Source organism: Cervus elaphus, chromosome 15, assembly GCF_910594005.1.
Source record: "Cervus elaphus chromosome 15, mCerEla1.1, whole genome shotgun sequence".
In the NCBI taxonomy this organism is placed as follows: Eukaryota; Metazoa; Chordata; class Mammalia; order Artiodactyla; family Cervidae; genus Cervus; species Cervus elaphus.
In genome coordinates, this window is record NC_057829.1 from 67,110,505 (window position 1) to 67,119,546 (window position 9,042).

Genomic DNA, 9,042 nt, shown 5'->3' on the forward strand with positions numbered 1-9,042 from the left:
GATCCAGACAGTCAAAGGCTTTGGCGTAGTCAATAAAGCAGAAGTAGATGTTTTTCTGGAACTCTCTTGCTTTTTTGATGATCCAGCAGATGTTGGCAATTTGGTCTCTGGTTCCCCTGCTTTTTCTAAAACCAAATGGAGATGTAGAAACAAAGAATAGCTGGTAACAATTTAGAGGACAGACCAGCCACTAAGTAGTCACTGAACTCCCAGTTCCCTGAAAAATATAGATAAAGGCCTGACCCACATTCCTAAGTTCCTTTAAGAGGAAGCAGACCCCCACCAGATAAAAACTGTTGACCACAGTCACACAGACCGCAGACCGGCTGAAACCAGATTAGTGACGCTTGAAACTTCACCTTGAGGCCAACCAATTTGAGAACTGTGCCCGAGCTAATCACACACCCTGCAGCCCCCACCTCACACAATCTAAAACTTTGTCCTCTGACCCACAACTTGGAAATGGGCTTAGGATATTAGTCCACCACCTTCCCAGGTTGCTGGCCTCCTGAATAAAGCAGGAGGCCAACTTTTCCTTTTCCACCAACCCTTGTCCCTCAAGTACTGGCCTTCGAGCAGGGAGCAGTCAAACTTGGTACCAGCCTCTTCCTCTAATGTAATCACGTGTGTGGCCTTTGTGTCTGTGTATCTCCATGTGACCAACAAGGACTGGCACTGACCAGCAATTCCGCTTGGTAGGCCCTCTGCCAGCACTCCACACACGTCACCTAATGGGATCCTCATACAACGTCCTGGGGGAGCTGCTATCATCCCCATGTCACAGAGGGTGGGACTCAGGCTCACGGAGGTCAAGTCACGACTGTAGGTTCAGGACAGACCTCCTCAAGATGTGCTACTGTTACCGAGTCCAAGCTCACTCTGCTCGCCGCCACACAATAGGCCAATAAATCCCAGACGAGATGTAAAGACAAGTGAGTGAGTGTTAGTAGCTCGGTTGTGTCCAACTCTTTGTCACCCCATGGACTATAGTCTGCCAGGCTTTTCTGTCCTTGGGATTCTCCAAGCAAGAATACTGGAGTGGGTTGTCATTTCCTTCTCCAAGGGATCTTCCCAACCCAGGGATCGAACCCAGGTCTCCTGCATTGCAGGCAGATTCTTTACCACTGTGCCACAAGGGCTTCAGTGTTAAGACAAGGGAAGGACTTTATTTGATAGCCAGGTGACTGGCTGCAGTAGACTACAGGCTAATGTCTCAAAATAATCACCTTGTTGGGGCCTGGATTCCAGTTTCTTTTATGGATCAGAGATGGAGGGGAGGAGAAGAAACAAAGTAAAAAGACTATTCTGTCCTTGCAAATGTCCCCTAGAACAGCCTCAGGTAGGAGGATGTGTTAGTTTCACTTCCTAACAGTCCTTCACAGGTAGACTGGCTCTGGGTATCTCCCTGAAGCAGGTCATTATGTTTGCCTCCAATAACAAAAGCCTTGAGAGTCCCTTGGACTGCAAGGAGATCAAACCAGTCCATCCTAAAGGAAATCAGTCCTGAATATTTATTGGAAGGACTGATGCTGAAGCTGAAATTCCAATACTTTGGCCACCTGATGCGAAGAACTGACTTATTTGAAAAGACCCTGATGCTGGGAAAGACTGAAGGCAGGAGGAGAAGGGGATGACAGAGAATGAGATAGTTGGATGGCATCACTGACTGAATGGACATGAGTTTGAGTAAGCTCTGTGAGTTGGTGATGGACAGGGAGGCCTGGCATGCTGCAGTCCATGGGGTCACAAAGAGTTGGACACGACTGAGCGACTGAACTGAACAACAAAAGTGGCAAGATGAGGGTTAAAGTCACAGAAGCAGATCCAGCATGAATTCAAAATTAACCTTTTCCTGGTTACACTATTTTGGCATACAGGTTATTCTGAACTAATGGCAGTGAAGACCCTGTGGGCTCCAGAGAAACTACTGCTCCTCTCTTAACTAACTTGCAGAACTTAAACTGAGAATTTTTCCTAGAGAAATTTTTTTCCCCTATGTGTCAGGGCAAACCTCTGATTGCCAAATATCTGCATGTCTTATGAAATCATACCCCCACAGACTTTACAGAAGCTAGTGCTGTGATTAGTCACTCAGTCGTGTCCGACTCTTTGCGACTCCATGGAGCCTGCCAGGCTCCTCTGTCCATGGGGATTCTCCAGGCTAGAATACTGGAGTGGGTTGCCATGCCCTTCTCTAGTGGATCTTCCCAACCCAGGGACTGAACCCAGGTCTGCCTCATTGCAGGAGGATTCTTTACTGTCAAAGCCACCAGGGAAGCCCAAGATTACTAGAGTGGGTTCCCTATCCCTTCTCCAGGGGTCTTCCCGACCCAGGAATTGAACCGGGGTCTCCTGTATTGCAGGTGGATTCTGGTGGTGAACAGGAATTCTTGAGCTTGTCTTTCACAGCAACAGACAGGGGAAGAGCTTGTAAAAGCCCCTCTGCTTATAAACTGCCTTCACTGATTAAGCTTGCTTTAGTTACCTTATTTCTTGTTTTTTTAAAAATGTTTTTAATTTATTTCTTTCTGGCTGTGCTGGGTCTTTGTTGCTGCACAGGCTTTCTCTAGTTGATGGCGTATCTTCTCAGTGTCACGTAACCCAGCTGACTTATGGAAACTTGGAGTCAGTTCTTTCCAGTGCAAGCCAGCTAAGGCTGGCTGGGACCACGACCCTAAAACTGGGCCTGCACATAGGTGTTTAACGAATGACTTTTTGACATCAGAGGACTGGAAAACTTTACCCTCAGATCATGCTAAGTGCCTACAGTTTTGAGTATTCAGAAGCATGTAACCCAGGCATACCTGTGCAGAACACCAGTTACCTCACGTTTCCCCTACCTCCAATCACCTTTCCCCATGCCAAGACCACCTGCTTATTCCATAAATATCCCAACCCCCTTGCCTTGGGGGACAGAGATCTGAGGCTTGTTCTCTCATCTCAATTGCCTTCCTTGTGAACAAACTCTTTCTCTGCTACAGATCTTGGCATCTCAGTGTTTGGTTTGCTGTGTGTTGGGCAAATAGACCTGGTTTTGTAACACTTATTATCCTGTGCATGACCCTCCTGTCCTAGGAACCCCCCAGGCTCCTACCCCATTCCTTAGCTCAGGATGGTGTTAAGCACCTCATTTTCTTTCTGTCTCTGAACCTCTCGTGTATGTGAGAGTCCCATACATATGAAATTAATTGATTAAATGAAAAAAATTGATTTTCTCCTATTAATTTGTCTTGTTTCAATTTAATTCTTAAACCAATCAGAAGAACCAGAAGGGTAGAGGACAGTTTTCTTTCTCCCCGACACCAGCTAAAGGCTACACAATTTGTGGATGGAAGAGGGGTATTTGAACCCAGGCCAGGTGGGAGTGGGGAGGTGGAGGAGGGGGCAGGCAATCATTTTTTTGTTTTATTTTTTTTGCTTTCTTCTCAATGCTAGCATGTCACAAGTAGGATACAGGTGGGGAAGGATATCGCTCCCATCAGCCCTCAAGCTGGGCCTTGGGTAACTGGAGCACTCAGGCTGGTGGCCCCTGGAGGACCCTGTTAGGGGATGCCGAGGAGGGGCACAGGTGGACAGCAGGTGAGAGAGACCCAGAAAAGGGGGTGTCCACCCTTGTGCATCTACTGCTGCATCAATGCAGACGGCTGACAAAAGGTCAGAGTGGCAGGCAGAGCCTGGCACACAGCCCCCAGTGTGGAACATGGGGTGAGGTGACCCAGGAGGCTGGGAGCCCAGGAGGAGTGTGGCTCCAAGAGGCTGTCTGGAATCACTGTCTTTCGTCTGCAGTGGACATGGGTCTCTATTTGTAGCTGATGTACCCTTTTCATGGTGTCCAAATTGACTTCAGATGCCTGCTCTAAACACATATACACTCTCTGCAAATCCTAACTTCAGTGTGATTTTAAAATACTTGGAGTAAAACAGCTTGACTGGATTCTAAACCCATTATTCTCATGATCACTAGAATTGTAATTACAGTTATTGAAAGTAAATGAATGTTAGAGTCTTTACATACCATTCAAGCCACTGTAGATGTTTATGTGGCTGTAAAAATTGGTTTTAAGTTTATCATCTCCTTTGTTGTTGTTTAGTCACTCAGTCGTGTCCAACTCTGTGCAACCCCATGGACTGCAGCACACCAGGGTTCCCTGTCCTTCAACATCTCCTGGAGCTTGCTCAAACTCATGTCCATTGAGTCAGTGATGCCATCCAACCATCTCGTCTTCTGTCGTCCCCTTCTCCACTTGCCTTCAATCTTTCCCAGCATCAGGGTCTTTTCCAATGTGTCAGCTCTTCGCATCAGGTAGCCAAAGTATTGGAGCTTCAGCTTCAGCATCAGTCCTTCCAATGAACACTCAGGACTGATTTCCTTTAGGGTTGACTGGCTTGATCTCCTTGCAGTCCAAGGGACTCTCAAGAGTCTTCTCCAACACCACAGTTCAAAAGCATCAATTCTTTGGCCTTCAGCCTTCTTTATAGTCCAACTCTGATATCCATATGTGACTACTGGAAAAACCATAGCTTTGACTAGACAGATCTTTGTGGACAAAATAATGTCTCTGCTTTTTAATATGCTCTCTAGGTTGGTCATAGCTTTTCTTTCAAGGAGCAAGTGTCTTTTAATTTCATGTCTGCAGTCACCATCTTCAGTGATTTTGGAGCCCCCCAAAATGAAATCTGTCACTGTTTCCCCATCTTTTTACCATGAAGTGATGGGACCAGATGCCATGGTGACTATGGTTAATAATACTGTATTGTATGTTTAAAAGTTGCTAAGAGAGTAGATCTCAAAAGTTCTCATCATAAAAAAAAAACTTTTTTTAACCATGCATGGTGATGGATGCTAACTAGACTTATTGTGGGGAACATTTAACAATATACAAATAACTAATTATTATGTTTTGCACCTGAAACGAATATAATGTTATCTGTTAATTTTAAGAAAGACCCTTAAAAAATAAAATTAAAAAATTTTGAAAAAGACCTTTGAATGAGAATTGCCTGTGGTCATTTCATGCAAGAAGTCCAATGTTAAAAAGCTGTGCTCACTGAAGAAAGCTCAAATTTCTCATTTTAAGAAGTCTGGGAGATTCCATTTTAATGTTTTATACCAATTCACTGTTTAATATCTTTCCTAATACATTGTTTTACATCTTCCTTCTTATTCTCATAATTATATTAGATCAAGAAGATAGTAATATAATTGCCTTTTTCCCAACAGACTCTCAAAAGGTATCTCCAAATTCCCTTGGTTTGCCCCAGTGTCATGTACCAAGGTGACCAATGTCATGATGCACTGGGATGTGAGGAAAGTTAGGACCCTCCCACCTGGCTAATCTAGGATAGTCTCCTCATTGCAAGCTTTTCAACAGAATCATATCTGCCAAGTGCCTGTTGCAGGTAACACATTCTGGAGATAGGGGACCCTTGGTGGACTTTGGGAGCCCATTACCCTGCCGACTGTGGTAGTTTATTTGGTAGCGACTTAGCAATGCTTTGTGTCTTCACCACTTCTCCCCTGAACTCCTTGAGCATGACTGGGTGTACACAGAAAGCAGGATATCATAGCCCTACTTAAACGTTTCAATGCATTGACAGCAAACCCAACCACGGCCACCACTGAGGTGTGCACCAACCCCTTCTCCTCCTGCCCTCTGGAGTGTCGTCTGGGCACCCATCCCAGTGCTGATGAGTCCCCTCCATCTTGAAAGAGTTAAGTGTCATGAAAAGCAGCATGCAAAGGGGGCCTCTGGAGAGCGGATGCTGTACTTTAGGAAAATGCCTCATTTGCATTGGACAGCATGAGTGTGTGTGTAGCGCTCAAGTGGGCACAGCGCTCATCCAGCAACTGGGGGAGCACCCAGAGAACAGGGCAGTGGAGGAGGCAGGAGCCATTGGTCAGATGGCGCTGCCGGGGTGGCTCAAGGACTGTCAGGCTGTTTTATCAGAGGTATGAGGACTTTAACTGAAAAGGACAGAGTGCTATTCGATTCTGCATCAGTCAAACTGCATTGTGACAAAAAATGGTAGTGCCCAGCAAACATTTCATGGGCTTCCTTACAATTCCTGCCCCTGTTTCATGTGGCTTAGGGTCATGTGATTGAGTTCTGGCATAGAAGCCCTCACCTCTTACTATTGTCTCTGCCCTTTTTCATTTTTCTCCCTCTGACCCTAGACATCAGTGCAACAGGTGCCTCTGAGCTCCACCCATTTTTTTGTTTGTTTTTGAAGTATAATTGACCAGCAACAGTAGGTTAGTTCCGGTACACAGCATAGTGATTTGATGTTTCTATACATTTCAAAACAATCGCCATGGTAAGTTATTACCATCTATCACCATACAAAAATATTACACAATTATTGACTATATTTCCCATACTGTTCATTTCATACCTGTGACTCATTTACTTTTCAACTAAAAGTTTGCACCTCTTAATCTCCCTCACCTATTCCTCTCTTCCCCTAAGTCCTCTCCCCTCAGGCACTATCTGTTTCCTATGTCAATGACTCTCTTTCTGTTTGTGACATGTGTTCGTTTGTTTTGTAGATTCTAAACATAAGTGAAATCATACTGTATTTGTCTTTCCTCTATCTGACTTAATTCACTTAGCATAAAACTCTCTAGGCCCATCCATGTTATTGCAAATGGCAAGATTTCATTCTTTTTTATTAACGAGTAATATTCCGCTATATATACGTATCTCACATCTTCTTTATCCATTCATCTGTTGATGGGCACTTAGGTTGCTTCCATATCTTAACTCTTGTAAATAATGTTGTAATGAACATAGGGATGCATTTATCTTTTCAAATTAGTGGGGTGTTTTTCAGATAAATACTCGAGTGGAATTACTGGATAATATAGTAGTTCTATTTTTAATTTTTTGAGCAATCTACTATTTCCCTAGTGGCTGCACCAACAGTGCACAAGGGTTCCCTTTTCTTTATACCCTCACCAACACTTGTTATTTGTTGTCTTTTTGATAATAGCCATTCTGACATGTGTGAGGTGACATCTCATTGTGGGTTTGATGTGTCTTTTCCTGAATATTCATAACGTTAAGAATCTTTTCATGTACCTGTTGGCCATATGTATCTCTTCCTCAGAAAAATGTCTATTCAGGTCCACTGCCCATTTTTTTAATCAGGTTGTTTTTTGACACTGAGTTGTGTGAGTTCTTTGTATCATTTGGATATTAACCCCTTACTGGGGTAATGTTTGTAAATATCTTCTATTCAGTAGGTTGCCTTTCTTGAGAGAAGATCCTGAACCCTTAGCTTAGTTGAGTCCTGCTGACAAAGGCTTTCATGCCCTCCACCCCACCCACGTACTTCCTCTTCACAGCACTGATCTCAGTTAGTAATGTGTTTTGGAGGGTGTGTTTGTTTAATATCCAGAGCTCCCATCAGACCATAAAGGGCTCATACCTGTTTTGTTTCCCTGCTATGTTCCTGGGGCTCAGAAGAGTGTGCCTGGTATAAGAGATGCTCAGTTAACAAGTGCTGAAAATTTGAATGAATACCCGAGCAAGTGAATAAAGGAGAGAAGTGAGCCTTGGACCAAAATGAATTTGTGAGGAGGTAGGAATCTGGACACAAATAGGATATGACTGTCCTCACCACTCTGGCTCTGTTAGCTTCTGTGAGTAGGGTAAGAAAGGCTGAAGAGCAGGTCCTCCTCTATGTGCCAGCTGGGTGGGCAGGAAGGGCTGGTGTATATTCAAAGCTCACCACCACGGCGATAGCCACTTGGCAGACCAATGTCACCTCTATTCTGCTACCATTGGCCACCCCAGCCATCTCCTCCTGCTCTTCTCTAGAGCCTCAGGGCCACTCTCCTCTTCCCATAGCCCTCTGGCCCTCCCCAATGTGAGAGCTGATCAAACTTCAAGGACAACTCATTTCATTCGACCTCAAAGAGTTGGGCAGAGGTGGCCTCTCAGCAGAGAGGTATGGATTCCTTGACTCCCATCATAGTCTTTGGGTCCTGGTGCCCTCCTCCATGTCAATATTCTAAATGGGAGCAGGCTCCAGACCTCCCACTCTTCCTTTATGAGGCTGGGTGGGGCAGGTGCCCAGGGATTTAGATAATTCCTACTGAAATCCATCCATCTTCTTTGCCAGGACCATCTCTCTTGGGGAGCATTCAACTACCCTTGAAGGTTACCAAGAACCTGTGATTTTGCTCAATCCCCTGCACCCCCACTGCTGGTTTCCCGGAAGCTCATTGCTCATCCTTCCCTCATCTTTAGGGCTTCCCTGATAGCTCAGTTGGTAAAGAATCCACCTGCAATGCAGGAGACCCCGGTTTGATTCTGGGGTTGGGAAGATGCCCTGGAGAAGGAATATGCTACCCATTCCAGTATTCTTGGGCTTCCCTTGTGGCTCAGCTGGTAAAGAATCCGCCTGCAATGCAGGAGACCTGAGTTTGATCCCTGGGTTGGGAAGATACCCTGGAGAAGGGAAAGGCTACCCACTCCAGTATTCTGGAGAATACATGGACTATATAATCCATGCAGTCACAAAGAGTTGGACACCAACTGAGCAACTTTCATTCATTCATTCTCTCATCTTGAAATTCACTCCTCCTTGGCATTCTTTTTTTTTTTTTTTTCTTAAAAACAAAGCTGCTTGTTTATTGATTGATTCTCTTCCCCAGAAAGTACAAATCTCTATGACTCTAATAATTATTTAGATATTACCAAGAATGGACTCATACAGCCATAGAATACCAGTGCTGGGAAGGATCTTAGAGTCCATCAGTAAAATCTTATTTCATCAAGGCATGGATTGAATGAAATAGTCAAAACTTGATCAATTTTGGCTCTCAAAACATAATTAAAAAATTTTTTTTCATTGGTGGATAATTGCTTTACAATGTTGTGTTGGCTTCTGGCACACAACCACGTGAGTCAGCCATAAGAATATGTATGTCCCAACACTCTTGAACCTCCCTCCCACCCGCCACTCCATCCCACCCTTCTAGGTTGTCACAGAGCACCAGGTTGCCCCCTGGCATTCTTATAGAACTTCTGCCTCTGT